The sequence below is a fragment of the Pongo abelii genome, chromosome 16 (genome assembly GCF_028885655.2).
Source record: "Pongo abelii isolate AG06213 chromosome 16, NHGRI_mPonAbe1-v2.0_pri, whole genome shotgun sequence".
Taxonomy (NCBI): Eukaryota; Metazoa; Chordata; class Mammalia; order Primates; family Hominidae; genus Pongo; species Pongo abelii.
Window position 1 is genome coordinate 19,288,153 of NC_072001.2, and position 19,132 is coordinate 19,307,284.

General features: G+C 42.0%; 2 pseudogenes; one reads left to right on the plus strand and one right to left on the minus strand.

Moving 5' to 3' along the window:
• Positions 1-10,542: 10,542 nt before the first annotated feature.
• Positions 10,543-14,300, minus strand: LOC129050569 (heterogeneous nuclear ribonucleoprotein L-like; annotated as a pseudogene).
• A 1,719-nt stretch (positions 14,301-16,019) lies between these two features.
• LOC129050337 (fascin-like) lies at positions 16,020-17,579 on the plus strand (annotated as a pseudogene).
• The last annotated feature ends 1,553 nt before the right edge of the window (positions 17,580-19,132 follow it).

The window sequence follows — 19,132 nt, forward strand, 5'->3', positions numbered from 1 at the left end:
TCAATAAATATTGCATTACAAAAAGAAGAGTAGAAATTGAGTTTGTAGAGAATAATTTCATCACCACATAATGTGAATATATATATACTGAAAATTTCTGAAAGAATCCATCCAAAACTGCTAACATTATTTACCACTGGGGCTTGAAAATGATGGAGATTTGCTCTTGTCATTTACTTTTTTCCCCAAGAACAACAGTAATTTGGCCATAAAATTAATGAAAAGAAAGAGGCATTAACAAGATATTTGAGGGACAGTGTTTAGTTTTTACATGTTTGTGGAAGGAGGAGATGAGAAATTAAAACTTTATATAATTCTGTTGAAATAAAATAAAAATAAAATCCTTAGAGTCACAACTCTAAGAAAGGAAAAGTACTTACAGATAGGAAAATAGAAGCTATTCCCACATCCTGTAAGAGTCAAACAAGGACTAGGATTCAGCTCTCCAGACCCTTGCCCCAGTGCTCTTTCTATGATCCTAAGCAATAGTATATCTATGCCTAGAAAAATCAAGCCAACTGAGCTGTAAAAGATCTCAGCCATTATTTGTGTCTGCTCTGAATATACAGGATTGATTTTGAGTTCATAAATAGATAAGAAATGTTGAAGGGTTGTCCATGGGACACTAAATTCCACTGTATTCTGAACCAGAATTTCTTAATTCAGTACCATTGCTCTAAAAGGATGCTTTCTCAAGCACTGAAAAATATGGTCCCACTTATGTCCCTAATTTAAGGGAAGAGACATTTTGAATTGGAGGCAAATAATCTCTGTTGTAACACTTCAAAGCCAGGTCAGGAAGCTTATGCTAAATGCCTTGTGTGTACTTGTGATTTTTGTATTCTGACCTTGAATGTATTTCACACATAAGCTGACATGTCTCCAATAATTTTCCTGCTAAGTACAGTATAAATGAAATATTAGCACATATTATCTGGGCACCCCACCAACTCATCAGTTTGTTGCTATAAAGTGCAAATGCCCAATCATATAAAATTCCAAGCATTGCTCTGCTGAAAATGAGAAGGCATCACTAGAATGTGAGTGAAAAGAATATTATGTGCTTCCCTTTTCTATATGTTAGATTGCTTCCCATTGCAAAAATAAGTTCACTCTGGGAGGCCGAGGTGGGCAGATCACAACATCAAGAGATCAAGACCATCCTGGCCAAGATGGTGAAACCCTGTCTCTACTAAAAATACACAAATTAGCTGGGCGTGGTGATGTACGCCTGTAGTCCTAGCTACTCGGGAGGCTGAGGCAGGAGAATCGCTTGAACCTGGGAGGCAGAGGTTGCAGTGAGCTGAGATCATAAATAGGCTGCACTCCAGCCTGGTGACAGAGAGAGCCTCCATCTCAAAAAACTTAAAAAAATAAGATAAATAAAAAATAAAAAATAAGTTAAACAATATACTAACCAAAAACTTGTAAATTACCTTATTCATCTACTTCTAGGAAATTACAAAGAATAAATTTCATTATTTTAGCATAACAGGGATGGATTTTCTTTTGTAATTTTCAATATATTAACAATATATATTTTTTCCTAGTGTTGTTTAGGATACTTCCTGTAATGCTTCATTCAAGTTATCAGTGATTTTTACTATGTATTGTAAATGATACATAGCCACCATATATAAACATCTGCTGAATTCAAGATTACTAAGTTAAGAAACTGGGGTAAATAAAATGGAAACAAGACATCTGTGAATATTTAAGGATGTAATCTCGCAATTGCATGTTTCTGCTGGCTTTTCATCATATAATAAACCTTGTTTTTTCTTCTAATTAATAAAATGCTATCAATAATAAAAATGCTAATTATACATAATCAATATTTTTATACATATGGCAATTCTTACAAATGTTCGAATTTCACTTTAGTAAATTGATGTGTAAATATACTTTGTAAGACAGACAATTTTTTTTCTATTTATAGGTATTTTATTTTTATGATATTGTAAATAATATGTATATACTTTTTACTTTTATTATACTTTAAGTTTTAGGGTACATGTGCACAACGTGCAGGTTTGTTGCATATGTATACACATGCCATGTTGGTGTGCTGCACTCATCAACTTGTCATTTACATTAGGTATATCACCTAATGCTATCCCTTTCCCCTCCCCCAAACCCACGACAGGCCCTGGTGTGTGATATTCCCCATCCAAGACAGACAATTTTATAAGAAGATTAACTTGAAGTTATAAGTGGACTAATGAATTAAAATTTCCATTTCCTATGCTGCAGAGCACTTTTAGTGCAATTTGGAGGGAGAACATCAGTGTTCAGCATTTATAATTTATCATTTGACATTTGGACAAAAACTCTAAGTGTATAGAAGAATTACATATATTTCTTAAATTTCCAGTATTACACACGCTACCATAACGCAGGGTTTTACAAAGAGATTAGTGTAATTCAATGGTTAATCATATTTCAAAAAGGAGCTACACTGTGGACCTTATATTCCCCTCATAGTTGCTTCAGGAAGGGATCTCACTTGTCACTCCTTCTTGGCAGTGAGTTCTATTCAGTTCTTAACTGAAAATAGGAAAAAATGCTACCCTATACTGAAGCATTTCAACACAATTGGAAATATTATGCATAATTTTCAATAGATGAGGATATACATTTACAAAGTATTCACAAAAAGATATTTTTGGCCAAAATTTGAATTTGTTGAAAGAAAGTACATCTCTGATCTACTTTTTTAGAACTTTCTGGGTTTCAAGGTCTTTAACAGAGGTGTGTGTGTGTGTGTGTGTGTGTGTGTATGTGTGTGTCTGTGGGTGTATGGAAATGTACTCTGTTCATAAAAACACCAGTGTTGGTGTTTCCAAAGTGAAGCTACTAAAAAACAGAGAATTGGTGTAATCTAGAGGGGAGAGGAATTGATAGTGCAGAGAGCACTTGGAAAATAAAACTATGGAAAAGAGGCCACAGTATGGACCAGGGGTAATTCACCTGATCACTAAAAAAGAGAGAAGAGAAAGAAAAAGACACAGGAAAACAGGGTCAGAGAGGCAGAAGGTGAAAAACCTAACAGTGTATTTGGCACTGCAGAGAGTAAAAGAATGAGAGGTTTTTCCCCTTTCTGTTCATGGGTTATGAAATTGAGGTTTTCCATATAATTAAGAAAGGATGGATCTTGGTGAAGGGCATATTGTCATCTATGAGAGAGCTGCAAGAAGTATAGGGAAGATTGGAGAAGATGGCTGACATTGCTGCTTTGGGATATTTGCTCTAAAACTTCTGCCATTCAGCCACGCGGAGGAGGTGAACAGGTATTTGGGGACATGTGTGACACTTGATCACATGTAACAATATTATATATTACATGTAGAACAATTCATATCATAATTTATGTGTGGAGCAGGATGTAGCTCAACAACGAATGTTCAGAAACTTTACCTAAAAGCCAATTCATAAGTTATTCTAAAATTGTTGTTAACCTGGTGGGCATATTTTCTAGGGATTTCAAGTGAGCAAAAATTGTCAAGAAATAAAAGCCATCAGGAATAATGTCTCCTTTGCCTATGAATCGTAGACACACTTAAGAGGCATTTAACATTTTAGTTAGAGCTATAAATGATCTTTGCTTTAAAATTTAAAAATGTGTTTTCTTTAAACTTTGGTTTCATTTTCTTAGGCATTTCTTCAAATAATACATATGTGTGAATGTATGTGATTTTTAGACTATAAAATACTTTGAAATTGTTAGATAAATCTTTGCTAATAATACAGTTCGTTATGGAAGAATTTTGGGATTCCTTTTGCTCTCAGCATTGACTACTGTCATTGTAGAAGTTCTGACAATATGATGATTATATGAAGACTCTGAGTTCAAATGCATCATCCTAAAGCAATGCAAACATATTTTCATGTTCTTGTTTTATCATATTTATGTATAACAGAAATGGGAAGACTAAAAGATTTCATTATCACAATTTTGGAGGGCAGAGAAAATACCGACAATCTGCATTTCCAGGCGAAGTTTAAGCTATTTAGAAGCCAAACCTTCTCACTAGTCAGCTGGCAGATCACATTCAGCAAGAAAATGTTTCAGGTTTTTCATAGCTATGTTTAACTTTAAATAAGAGATTACATAATTAGTGCTAAAATTGCCTGTCACTATTATATTCCTTAAGGTTTTCCATTCTTTCTTAGCTTAAGTCCTGATTTTTATTTTCATTGTTGTCATTGTTATTTTTCTTTTCATAGAAAAGTACTACTTAGCTCTGTAATCTTTTGTTTGACATTAAGGGATAAATATTTTTGACAAAGCAAAAATATGCTTGAATAAGTTTGTGGTCTTCTGTAAAGGTTTAACCTTATGTAGTTGGATTTTTTACATTTTGGATAATAATAATGATTACATAAACTTTACCCAAAAATTGTTATAATTATTCAGATTAATTTTGAATCAATTAAAAAGTTTTAAAATAAATATTATTTGAAGTGTTTATCAGATCAGAAAACAAATGAAAAGATTCATGGTTATAGATCAGTAATTGCTTATAGTGTAAATGAAAACATTTGTTAATTTCTAGAAATTTATCACATATTTGATTCTACTTTCCAGGCAGTATTCCCACATTTTAAGTTTGTCTTCATTTTAATAAAACTGTATCCAGAAAAATAATAAAACTATAATCTGAATATACAAAAATTTCAAATAATGACTCCATATATGCTCAGGAAGTTTAATGTCTTGACTTTAATCATACCAAAGGCTTCTTATACTAATATAATTTTGTATATATGCAAGGGTTTCACTTCTGTATGCAATCAAGAACTCAGCTAAGCTGTTTATCCTCTCCATCTTCTTCCAGAACTTTCTGCCTTAAGGATCTAATTCATGGTTACTTCCTACTCCGTTTTTAAATTTCACCATGATTATGCATCTCATTTACATTTTATTTCCTGGGTCTTTCCTCCCCTCTCAAAAACTACCCAGAGAGCATGATAGCGGCCTTTTCTTGACTTTCACGCCTTACACACACACACACACACACACACACACTCTTACTTTCACAAATATGTGATAAGGGGAACAGTGTTGCTACATTTATATTATTCTTGACAAATGAAACTGGTCACCTGTTTGCTGTATATCATAGGCTTGGCCAACATCAGGCAGATGCTGCCCAGATGGCCTTTCTTCATCTAGAAACATGGAGTCATGATGGCCACCTCACTTTCCTCACACCCTCAACCTAATTGTCCCCAGGTCCTAACCAGCAGTTGAATCCATTTCCTTTCCTTCATTTTCCTTTCTGCTATCCAGGCATTTGTCCTCTTGGAAAGCAAGATGAAGTCTTCCTACCTCATGCTTAATCTGCTCCAGTGGCATTAGCCTACACTCACTCCTCAAAGAGAACAGATGCTTCCTAACTCGGAATTTCACACAAGGCACATACCAAGGAGCCCTCGCCACTCTATTCCACCCCATGTCTCCTCATATTCAATAGCCATAGGCTTTAGTCTAGAGGTGACACCTCTGGGACAATGTACCTGAAGCCCTAGACAAGGAGCTTTGTTATTTGCCATCACATATTCTATGTTTTTCTACATGACATTTATAGCAATAATTTTTGTTTAAATAATTTTTAATATTTTAGTCCCTCTCCTCAACATATACACTTCTAAAAATCAGTGTGTTGCTCACTACTGATTTCCAGCACCCAGCATAGCCCTTAGCATATGGTTGGAACTCACCGAATTTCAGCATTATAAAGAAATGAATTAAATGGATGTTGTACACATGTGTGAGGAGCCATGTGGAATGTAAACGGCAGCACACCTATGTGTAAAGTTGTCAGAATCAAGGAAATGGAGCTAAATTGGGAGCCAGAAAGCTAATCCATATGGATGTCGAGGAGATGAGGCTTGAGACACAGAGCAGTGAGCAATGTGAGGGATCCAAAGGCTAGGGAAGTCCCACAGGAACACAGGAGATGATTCAAAGAACCCTTGGTTGTCCTGAAACATTGCTTTTCTTCATGGGCTAGAGGACTTTCTTGGCAGAGGGCTGAAGACAAATGCGTGCAAAAGTGCTTTCTCTAAATGTCTCACTAGCTTATGTTTGAATGTGTAATTCCAGAACTATGTATCACCCATCTCTCTGTGCTGTTCAGTTCTTTTCATCCTGCTAAATCTTTTCTGCATCTCTATTTAGATGATTTCTCATTCTTTCCATCTGAGACTGATGGTTATTTCTATGTGGGGATGTTACTAAGAAGACTATATAGGGTCTAGTTAGCAAAAACAGACCATAGAATTTTTTTAAAGTCTGCCCAGCATTTAAGAATATATCAGCCTGTTCTCTGTGTCCAGTCCTATCTCATGTCTACCAGCTTTTAGCCTTTTTCTTTTTCTAAGGGTAAGCTTTCACTTTTCAAATTCTGTGCGACATTTTTAAGGCCACATACATGAACACATTTTCATGTATTACATCTTGCAGTCCTGAAGCAGTAACATGACTACCTGTTGTGGTAAAAAGGCTCCTCCTTGGTCTGATCTGCATCTTCCAGAGAACTTGCTTGGCGGTCTATGATCCATCAAATTTTCCCCTTAGTAAATCTCAAAAAAAGATCACCCATAAGCATAGTACAGGGGTATTCTGAGGTTTGACTAGTATTTCAGAGTGCTGTAGATCCTAAGATGAAAGCAGTAAGAAAGTTGAAAGAATAGTATTATTTATTCAACAGACATGCTAGAAATCTCAGAGCTTCCCTAGTCCCTATTTTCTGTCCTATGTATGTAACATAAAACTCTGCAAAATCAGAACTGAGTTCTCTGTAAAGACATTCAGAAAGAAACAACACCAGCCTTGAAGGGAAGGCCTTGTAATCCATGGTTTATTCTCCTTTTCTTGTTATGGCCGATGGCAGCACCTAGATTACAGTAGGTGCTCAGCCGTGGATTCACTGAAATAATGCTTTAAAAATATACTAATAAAGAAGAAAAGAGAGAAGAATCAAATAGATGCAATAAAAAATGATAAAGGGGATATCACCACCAATCCCACAGAAATACAAACTACCGTCAGAGAGTACTATAAACACCTCTATGCAAATAAACTAGAAAATCTAGTAGAAATGGATAAATTCCTGGACACCTACACCCTCCCAAGACTAAACCAAGAAGAAGTTGAATCCCTGAATAGACCAATAACAGGCTCTGAAATTGAGGCAATAGTTAATAGCTTACCAACCAAAAAAAGTCCAGGAACAGACAGATTCACAGCCAAATTCTACCAGAGGTACAAGGAGGAGCTGGTACTATTCCTTCTGAAACTCTTCCAGTCAATAGAAAAAGAGGGAATCCTCCCTAACTCATTTTATGAGGCCAGCATCATCCTGACACCAAAGCCTGGCAGAGACACAACAAAAAAAGAGAATTTTAGACCAATATCCTTGATGAACATTGATGCAAAAATCCTCAGTAAAATACTGGCAAACCAAATCCAGCAGCATATCAAAAAGCTTATCCACCATGATCAAGTGGGCTTCATCCCTGGGATGCAAGGCTGGTTCAACATATGCAAATCAATAAACGTAATCCAACATATAAACAGAACCAAAGACAAAAACCGCATGATTATTTCAATAGATGCAGAAAAGGCCTTTGACAAAATTCAACAGCCCTTCATGCTAAAAACTCTCTATAAATTAGGTATTGATGGGATGTATCTTTAAATAATAAGAGCTATTTATGACAAACCCACAGCCAATATTACACTGAATGAGCAAAAACTGGAAGCATTCCCTTTGAAAACTGGCACAAGACAGGGATGCCCTCTCTCACCACTCCTATTCAACATAGTGTTGGAAGTTCTGGCCAGGGCAATCAGGCAGGAGAAAGAAATAAAAGGTATTCAATTAGGAAAAGAGAAAGTCAAATTTTCCCTGTTTGCAGACGACATGATTGCATATTTAGAAAACCCCATCGTCTCAGTCCGAAATCTCCTTAAGCTGATAAGCAACTTCAGCAAAGTCTCAGGATACAAAATCAATGTGTAGAAATCACAAACATTCTTATACACCAATAACAGACAAACAGAGGGCCAAATCATGAGTGGACTCCCATTCACAATTGCTTCAAAGAGAATAAAATACCTAGGAATAGAACTTACAAGGGATGTGAAGGACCTCTTCAAGGAGAACTACAAACCACTGCTCAATGAAATAAAAGAGGATACAAACAAATGGAAGGCCATTCCATGCTCATGGATAGGAAGAATCAATATCGTGAAAATGGCCATACTGTCCAAGATAATTTATAGATCCAGTGCCATCACCATCAAGCTACCTAAGACTTCCTTCACAGAATTGGAAAAAACTACTTTAAAGTTCATATGGAACCAAAAAAGAGCCCGCATTGCCAAGACAATCCTAAGCAAAAAGAACAAAGCTGGAGGCATCATGGTACCTGACTTCAAACTATACTACAAGGCTGCAGTAACCAAAACAGCATGGTACTGGTACCAAAACAGAGATATAGACCAATGGAACAGAACAGAGCCCTCAGAAATAATACCACACATCTACAACCATGTGATCTTTGACAAGCCTGACAAAAACAAGCAATGGGGAAAGGATTCCCTATTTAATAAATGATGCTGGGAAAACTGGCTAGCCATATGGAGAAAGCTGAAACTGGATCCCTTCCTTGGACCTTATACAAAAATTAATTCAAGATGGATTAAAGACTTAAATGTTAGACCTAAAACCATAAAAACCCTAGAAGAAAACCTAGGCAATACCATTCAGGACATAGGCATGGGCAAGGACTTCATGTCTAAAACACCAAAAGCAATTGCAACACAAGCCAAAATTGACAAATGGGATCTAATTAAACTAAAGAGCTTTTGCACAGCAAAAGAAACTACCATCAGAGTAAACAGGCAACGTACAGAGTGAACAGGCAACCTACAGAATGGAAAGAAATTTTTGCAATCTGCTCATCTGACAAAGGGCTAATATCCAGAATTTACAAAGAACTCAAACAAACTTAGAAGAAAAAAACAAACAACCCCATCAAAAAGTGGATGGAGGATATGAACAGACACTTCTCAAAAGAAGACATTTATGCAGTCAACAGATGCATGAGAAAATGCTCATCATCACTCGCCATCAGAGAAATGCAAATCAGAACCACAAATGAGACACCATCTCACACCTGTTAGAATGGCGATCATTAAAAAATCAGGAAACAACAGGTGCTAGAGAGGATGTGGAGAAATAGGAACACTTTTACACTGTTGGTGGGACTGTAAACTAGTTCAACCCTTGTGGAAGACAGCGTGGCTATTCCTCAAGGATCTAGAACTAGAAATACCATTTGACCCAGCCATCCCATTACTGGGTATATACCCAAAGGATTATAAATCCTGCTGCTATAAAGACACATGCACACATATGTTTATTGCAGCACTATTCACAATAGCAAAGACTTGGAACCAACCCAAATGTCCATCAATGATAGACTGGATTAAGAAAATGTGGCACATATACACCATGGAATACTATGCAGCCACAAAAAATGATGAGTTCATGTCCTTTGTAGGGACATGGATGAAGCTGGAAACCATCATTCTCAGCAAACTATTGCAAGGATAAAAAACCAAACACTGCATGTTCTCACTCTTAGGTGGGAATTGAACAATGAGGACACTTGGACACAGGAAGGGGAACATCAAACACCGGGGCCTGTTGTGGGGTGAGGGGAGGGGGGAGGGGTAGCATTAGGAGATATACCTAATGTAAATGACGAGTTAATGGGTGCAGCACAGCACATGGCACATGTATACATATGTAACAAACCTGCACGTTGTGCACATGTACCCTAGAACTTAAAGTATATAAAAAAAGTATACTAATTCACAGAAATCCTCCGCACTTCCAATTACAATAAAACCATCTATTACTGTAAAATTTGTGAATATTAATCATTCTATCCTTCTAGCTTTTACTCTGCATTTGTGACCCCTTTGTACTATTTTTTCTGTTAGGATACGTCAAGAAAACTGAAATCATGGTAGTAAGTACTTTAAAGACGGAATTGGTTACCAGATGTTAGAAGGCTCCAGAAGTTCTTGAGCAGGAGTAATTATAGACATCAGTTTACCTTAAATGGGCAGAATTCAGATGGATAACAACAACAACAAAAGGAGACTGTGGAGGTTATTCATAGTGGGCTAATTTGTTTGGGAAAAATAAGTAGCTATAAATCACTATATTCTAGTATCTTTGAGACAACAAATATGGGAAATTATTTTTCTTTTCTTTTTTTTCCCCAGCAAGCGCTGTGTTTATTTTCCAAACAATTTTATTGAAATGTGCGAAGAGTACATGGGCAGCACAAATGTATGAACAGGAAAAAAAAATCACATGTACAACAATTTTTTAAAAGTGAAGGTTAATTTTGGGAGATATCAGTTCCCCTCTCCCTCCCCCTGCAGACTTCCAGCGTTTCCATTAAAGTTAAGCCTCTACGAACCTAGCATTACCAAAAAAAAAAAAAAAAAAAAAAAAAAGGGAATACAAGATCTTTTGCAAATAACAAAAACAAAAAACAAAAAATGGCATAAAGGACAGAGAAATGTCTTCCTGCTTAGATGGCACTCTTCCTAGGCACCTAATTAGGAGGCGTTCTGAGCGGTGGAGAAACACAACTTCAGAGTGTAGGGGTATGGACCATTGGGTTTTTCATCTGGTAATGGTTCAGGAAGCCCAGAGTCTCCGGGGCATCGCTCTTGGATTCCCACTCCAGCAGTCCAGAGGAGCTGCGCTCACTTTTGCTGAGAATACTTTCACAGAAGATGGCCGTTTCACTCCAAGCTCATCGCAGATCTCAAAGAAGTTCTCCTCAGTCACCTCCAGCGGGGTGTTGAAGAAATGCAGCACGTTGCTGGGGTGCTGGATGCGGTTCTTGGCTGCCTGCTCTGGGGTGGAGAACCGATTGTTCTGGGATTCACTGAAGTCTTTGTAACTGCAAGACCCGTCTTCCAACCCGTATGACTGACCGGGCATGATGGCTGGCTGCTTGGAGACACGGACATTCAGCTTCTGCCCAAACATGAAGTTGTTGTTGAGGTGGGTAATGGCCCGGTCCACAGCGTAGCCATCAGCCATCTCCATCATGGCGGCCCCCGGCTTGCTTTTCATGAATTTCACCTTCTCCACATTGCCATACAAGCAGAAGACATTGAAGACTCGGTTACAGTTCATCTTAGATTGATCCAAGCCATAGACCACAAGCACAGGGCTGTGGGCGTGAGGGCCATCCTCGGGTGGTGGGGGAGGGGGTGGGGGGTGCCCATACTGGGGGCCGTAGCGACTTGGGCCCCGACGGTGACCCCCCACTGGTGGACCCATCCTTCTCCCTTCGTAGTGAGGGGTGGGGGGCCGTAGCCCTCATCATGGTAATGGCTGTGGTATCCACCGTGGGGCCCTCCATATTCTGCTGGGTGATCTCCCAGGAGAGGGGGCTGCCTCTGGCGTTTCTTGGGGTTGCTGCCAGGGTCACCTTGTCCACTGAGATTGGGGTTTGTGTAGTCCCAAGTATCCTGATCACTCTTGAACACATTCAAGCGTGTAGGCTTTGCGTATTCCATCTTCAGAGCACAACAGCCAGAATAGATATCAGCCCCATTGAGAGAGGCCTTGGCCCACTGGGCACTTTGAACAGAGTCGAATTCCACCATCGCCTGAACTCCATTCTTCCTGAAAATGACAATTCTCTGGACAGGGCCACAAGGATTACAGATAGTGTAAAGAACATCCGTGGTGATCGAATAAATGGGGTTCAGGATGGTAAAGAGAAGCACACTGTTCACGCTCCGGGAGTCATCCGAGTCCCCGGGGCGGGAGATCTTCTGGATGGTAGAGTAGTTGACAAAAGCTGGGTGATCGGCAATGCATATTTGGTTGTCGGCTGCGTAGCTCACTGCGTTGCAAGCCCCCAACACATCTTCAAACTCCACCAGTGCTTGTCTCTTTTTAGGCATTACCACCACAGAGCTGATGGGTCCAAACTCCTGCAAGGCCTCCACAAGGTCAGCTTCCACCACACCCTCAATCAGGCCCCTGATGTGGAAAACTGGGGAGGCAGGGGTTTTGTGCGGGTCATCGTAGTTCTTCCCGCTGCCTCCCGCCACCCCGCCTCCTCCACCGCCACCGCCACCGCCACCGCCTCAGCCACCGCCACCGCCACCGCCTCCGTGCTGGTCGCCGGCGTTGCCAGTCTTGAGCCGCTTAGTGGTCGGGCCGCCCTCACTGCCGCCGCCCTGGTAGCGGCCACTGCCGCCTCCGCCGCCCGCCGCCGCCATCTTCACCGTCGCTCCGGACCGCCTCTGCTGCTCCTCCGGTTGCTGCCTCTGCTCCAGCCACCGACGCCGCTTCTCCTGGGAAACTATTTTTCTAAGTTAGTTTGGTAAAGTTTAAAAGGGTTGTACTTTATCCTGTAGACAATTGAGAGTAGTTTTCTGTATTTAAGAAGGATAAATAAACTGTTCTGTGTGCAGGGAGGATTAGAAATGGAAGACATTGGAAGCAGAGAGAAGTTAAGGAGGAATGTTGACATTATCTTAAAGTGTTAAGAACCTGAACGAAACTCATTGCAAAATCATTGCCAGGGAATACAATGTAGGGCCATTGACTGACTCTAGTGGTGGATGAGGACAACTCACAGAGAGAAATCTGACAATCCATGTTTAGCAGAGGGAAGGAAGCCAGAAATAGTTATTATTAAGTGCAAGACTTCTGTTTTGTTGGTTTTTTGTTTTTTACTCCCAGCAAGCTAAATTTGACAATAATGTAGCTCAATTTCTCCCAATCTCATTTTGTTAATCTCTATAATCTTGCCCCAGAAAAGCCCCAGCTCAGAAAATTCTGTATTCATTTGTCTTCATAAGATTGTAAAAATTTCAAAACTGTCTGTTCATGATAATTAGAGAAATACAAATCAAGACCACAATGAGATACCATCTTACATCAACCAGAATGGCTATTACTAAAAAGTCAAAAAATAACAGATGCTGGCAAAGTTGTGAAGAAAAAGGGATGCTTATACACTGTTGGTAGGAGTGTAAATTAGTTCATCCATTGTGGAAAACAGTGTGGCAATTCCTCAAAAGCCTAAAGACAGAAATAGCATTTGACCCTGCAATCCCATTACTGGGTATATACTTAAAGGAATATAAATCATTCTATTATAAAGACACATGCATGCATATGTACACTGCAGCACTGTTCACAATAGCAAAGACATGGAATCAACCAAAATGGCAATCAGTGACACACTGGATCAAGAAAATGTGGTACATATACACCATGGAATACTACGCAGCCATGAAAAAGAACAGAGATCATGTCTTTTGCAGGGAAATGGATGGAGCTGGAGGCTATTATCCTTAGCAAACTAACATAGGAACAGAAAAGCACCGCATGTTCTCACTTGTAAGTGGGAGCTAAATGATGAGAACTCACATGGACACACAGAGGGGAACAACACACACTGGGGACTTTCAGAGAGAGGAGGCAGAGAGATGGGAGATCATCAGGGAAAATAACTAATGGGTGCTAGGCTTAATACCTGGATGATGAAAGAATCTGTACCACAAACCCCCATGACAAAAGTTTACCTATGTAACAAACCTGCACTTGTACCCCTGAACCTAAAATAAAAGTTCAAAAAGGAAGCAAAACAAAAAAAAACTTTAAAGTAGCTCAATAAGTTTTATATTAATGTCTACTTTAAATAATTTTTATGCACAATATGTTATGAAAATTCATTTACCTTTTTTAAAAAAAGAATGTGAAATTTTAGCAGAGTTTTCAACAACAATGTTATAGTTAACAAGAGAAAAGCATCCTGATGTTTTACAAACTGGTGTTTCAATGAATTACTCTTTTTTTTTCTGAGAGGGGATCTCGCTCTGTTGCCCAGGCTGGAGTGCAGTGGCATGATCTTGGCTCACTGCAACCTCCACCTCCCAGGTTCAAGTGATTCTCCTGCCTCAGCCTTCCAGTACCAGAAGGCGTGCACCATGACGCCTAGCTACATTTTGTATTTTTAGTAGAGACGGGGTTTCACCAGGTTGGCCAGGCTGGTCTCTAACTCCTGAGCTCCCAAACTGCTGGTAGTACATGCATGAGCCACCGTACCCAGCCAAAATGAATTTCTCTTGTGTTCTATTCATTTGTTTTTCCTGCATTTTCATTTCATTTCACTTTGATGAACCAACAGAAATACCCGATGCAATACAGTGACAGCTTCAAAAGCTTCATGTTGACAAAGTTATCATTTCACAGTAGATAAAATAATATGTGAAAGTAATGAGAATTTAGGAATTCCTCTAAAATCAGAATTTAAAGACATACCACTTACCCTTTGTTAAAATAGCTTACAGCACAGAAGTCTTAGAAAATGGGCATTAGAGTGTCAGAAAGCTAGTCATGTTAAAAAAAACCTTTCAAATCAAGGCTAGCCACCTCATTAAATAATAAAATGAAGAGACTGCTTATAAAACCGGTGTTCCATTTTCAATTTTAAAAAAATGTTGATAGTAAAATAACCATTAATTTAAAATATTTTTCTGCTCACTTCTAGAAGGTGACCTATTTAAGCCCCACTAAACCACTTAAGTGACCTACTTAAGCCCCACTAAAGCAAATAGCATATATTGGGATTGGATTACAAAAAGTATGCCTTCCATTTGATTGGCCATATACCTTTTTGTTTCATGCATGGATAATGGCTTTTCTCCTTCTTCAGTAACCCAAAGGAAAAGCTGACATTCTAACCTGGAGCTGCACATTCAAGCTTTGACACATGCCTCTCGCTGGTTTCGTCTAATGCTTATAATAAACCTGTAGAGTCAGCAACTTTAGAAAGATGGGTTGAAGAAGTGTCTTTGTCATAGTTTGTATTTTTCTCTGAGGCACTTGGCAGAGTCACCTCTGGTGTTTCAAATGTGCTTGAAAGTTATCTGGCTGCCCTCTGAGAAGTTTGCATAAAACCTGCTTTACTTAAAAGCAGGCAAAATTAAGGTTTCTGTAACAAAACCATAGGCACTGCATTGATATAGGACAAAGACCAAATATCCTGCTTCCATGTGGCAGAGAAATAATGAATAACTTGGTTCAAGAGCTCATGGAGTGGCATATCATCATGCCATTATTAATAGAGAACATTGCTAATTTCTAAAGGGGCTTAATGTCATGATTATTTTATCCTCTTCTTTCTGTTGAATTTTTAACATGTATGTCTACTGCAAAGTACACAAAGGAAATAAATTAGCACAAAAAAAGGGCTTCTTCACAACCGCAAATTATATATATATTTCTTTCAGAACATCACTTTAGAGAGAAAATAGCAAAAATTCAGCATCATCACTTTTGTGACACTTCACTAACCAATCCAAATATAGAAAAAGAAAGAGAAATTGAGTACATTTGCATTCACTGTACATTTTTAGCTATTTGTGTAGAAGAAAAACAATTAGCTTATTTAAAAACCCTAAGGTGAATACGCAGTTTTTAATTATTATCTTTGCTGTTGTGATTTGTATTTGTATTTTATTTATGTATAAACCCAGTATATAAACCTATGTCAAATACTTCTTTATTTTGATACTAGTTCAAAATATTGGTGACTTTTTGAGATATGAATATCTCATATGTATCTTTTAGAAATTATCAGAGTTATAAAATAATATTTGGGAGGTAAGGAAGGCACTAGACATAAGAAACTTGTGTAGACAAATACTTTGTCACCAAAGTTGTATATTTAAAAGTCCCTATTCTTTGTCTCTTATCAATTCAAAATTAATTCATTAGAAAACAATTTTCCTCAACATTTAATCCCTAGTTATTCATCTTTTTCACTAGTTTGTATTGCATTACTCATTGCTTCATAGCTAAACTCTGTTTAAATCTGTTAACTGAAATGATTTTAAAAACATTTTGGTGGAGCGCTGCGGAGGGCGCCTGCGGGCTGCCGCCGCCGAACAAAGGAGCAGGGGCGCCGCCGCGGGGACCCGCCACCCACCTCCCGGGGCCGCACCTCGGCCTCCCGTCCACCGCCACCATGACCGCCAACTGCACAGCCGAGGCAGTGCAGATCCAGTTCGGCCTCATCAACTGCGGCAACAAGTACCTGACGGCCGAGGCATTCGGGTTCAAGGTTAACGCGTCGGCCAGCAGCCTGAAGAAGAAGCAGATCTGGACGCCGGAGCAGCACCCTGACGAGGCGGGCAGCGCGGCCGTGTGCCTGCGCAGCCACCTGGGCCGCTACCTGGCGGCGGACAAGGACGGCAACGTGACCTGCGAGCGCGAGGTGCCCGGTCCCGACTGCCGCTTCCTCATCGTGGTGCACGACGACGGCCGCTGGTCGCTGCAGTCCGAGGAGCACCGGCGCTACTTCGGAGGCACCGAGGACCGCCTGTCTGCTTCGCGCAGACGGTGTCCCCCGCCGAGAAGCGGAGCGTGCACATCGCCATGCACCCTCAGGTCAACATCTACAGCGTCACCCGTAGGCGCTAGGCGCACCTGAGCGCGCGGCCGGCCGACGAGATCGCCGTGGACCGCGACGTGCCCTGGGGCAACGACTCGCTCATCATCCTCGCCTTCCAGGACCAGCGCTACAGAGTGCAGACCGCCGACCACCGCTTCCTGCGCCATGACGGGCGCCTGGTGGCGAGCCCCGAGCCGGCCACTGGCTACACGCTGGAGTTCCGCTTCGGCAAGGTGGCCTTCCGCGACTGCGAGGGTCCTTACCTGGCGCCGTCGGGGCCCAGCAACACGCTCAAGGCTGGCAAGGCCACCAAGGTGGGCAAGGACGAGCTCTTTGCCCTGGAGCAGAGCTGCGCCCAGGTCGTGCTGCAGGCGGCCAACGAGAGGAATGTGTCCACGCGCCAGGGTAAGGACCTGTCTGCCAATCAGGAGGAGGAGACCGACCAGGAGACCTTCCAGCTGGAGATCTACCGCGATACCAAAAAGTGTGCCTTCCGTCCCCACACGGGCAAGTACTGGACGCTGACGGCCACTGGGGGCGTGCAGTCCACCGCCTCCACCCAGAATGCCAGCTGCTACTTCGACATTGAGCGGCGTGACCGGCGCATCACACTGCGGGCGTCCAATGGCAAGTTTGTGACATCTAAGAAGAATGGGCAGCTGGCCGCCTCGGTGGAGACAGCAGGGGACTCAGAGCTCTTCTTCATGAAGCTCATCAACCGCCCCATCATCGTGTTCCGCGGGGAGCACGGCTTCATCGGCTGCCGCAAGGTCAGGGGCACCCTGGACGCCAACCGCTCCAGCTATGACGCCTTCCAGCTGGAGTTCAACGATGGCGCCTACAACATCAAAGACTCCACAGGCAAATACCGGACGGTGGGCAGTGACTCCGCAGTCACCAGCAGCGGCGACCCTCCTGTGGACTTCTTCTTCGAGTTCTGCGACAACAAGGTGGCCGTCAAGGTGGGCGGGCGCTACCTGAAGGGCGACCACGCAGGGGTCCTGAAGGCCTCCGCGGAGACCGTGGACCGCACCTCGCTCTGGCAGTACTAGGGCCCGCCCGCCCCGCCCTTCCCCGCCCCTGCCCACGTGGCGGCTCCTTCCAACCCTCCCTGCTAACCCCTTCTCCTCCAGGTGGGCTCCCCGGGGCGGGAGGCAAGCCCCTTGCCTTTCAAACTGGAAACCCCAGAGAAAACGGTGCCCCCGCCTGTCGCCCCTATGGACTCCCCACTCTCCCCTCCGCCCGGGTTCCCTACTCCTCTCGGGTCAGCGGCTGCGGCCTGGCCCTGGGAGGGATTTCAGATGCCCCTGCCCTCTTGTCTGCCATGGGGCGAGTCTGACACCTCTTTCTTCTGACCTCAGACGGCTCTGAGCCTTACTTCTCTGGAAGCGGCTAAGGGACGGTTGGGGGCTGGGAGCCCTGGGCGTGTAGTGTAACTGGAATCTCTTGCTCCTCCTGGCCACCTCCTCCCAGCCCCCCAGGAGCTGGGCACGTGTCCCAAGCCTGTCAGTGGCCCTCCCTGGTGCACTGTCCGGAAACCCCTGCTTGGGAAGGGAAGCCGTCGGGTGGGCTAGGACTGACCCTCGGTGTTTTTTTGGGTGGTGGCTGGAAACAGCCCCTCTCCCACGTGGCAGAGGCTCAGCCTGGCTCCCTTCGGTGGAGCGGCAGGGCGTGACAGCCACAGGGTCTGCCCGCTGCATGTTCTGCCAGGGTGGTGGTGGCGGGGGGTAGGGGTGTGGGGGCCATCTTCCTCCTGTCTCTTTCCTTTCGCCCTAGCCTGACTGGAAACAGAAAATGACCAAATCAGTATTTTTTTAAATGAAATATTGTTGCTGGAGGCGTCCCAGGCAAGCCTGGCTGTAGTAGTGAGTGATCTGGGTGGGGCGTCTCAGCACCCTCCCCAGCCGGTGCATCTCAGCCCTCTCTTTCCGTCCTTCCCGTCCAGCCCCAGCCCTGGGCCTGGGCTGCAGGACGCCTAGGCCAGAGCCCCTACTGTGATTGGTGCTCCCTGGGCCTCCTGGGTGGATGAAGCCAGGCGTCACCCCCTTGGGGAGCCCTGGGGTGAGCCGCCGGGGCCCCCCTGCTGCCAGCCTCCCTCGTCCCCGACATGCATCTCACTCTGGGTGTCTTGGTCTTTTATTTTTTGTGAGTGTTATTTGTATAACTCTAAACGCCCACGATAGTAGCTTCAAACTGGAAATAGTGAAATAAAATAACTCAGTCTGCAGCCTTCCCCCCCAAAAAAAAACTTTTTGTCCATTTTTTACCTATCCCATTTGACATTGGTCTCATATGATATCATGATATAAAGGAAAATGACCCCACAATGATATGATTCATAATTCCACTATAAATTTCCTTGATGCTTTGAGAGTGTGATTTATTTTGCCCCCCTCCATTTTTTTTTAACTATAAAGCAAGTACATGTACAATAATGCCATTTTTTTTCCAACCCCAAATAAATAGAAACAGCTATAGGACTGAAGTTTCTAATATGAATCTTATAGTTTACTTAGCACATGCTTTAATAAAGTTTCCTCTTCAGGAAACTAGAATATTGTGTCTGGTGCAAGACTAGATGTTTTGTCAAAAACATATGTAATAT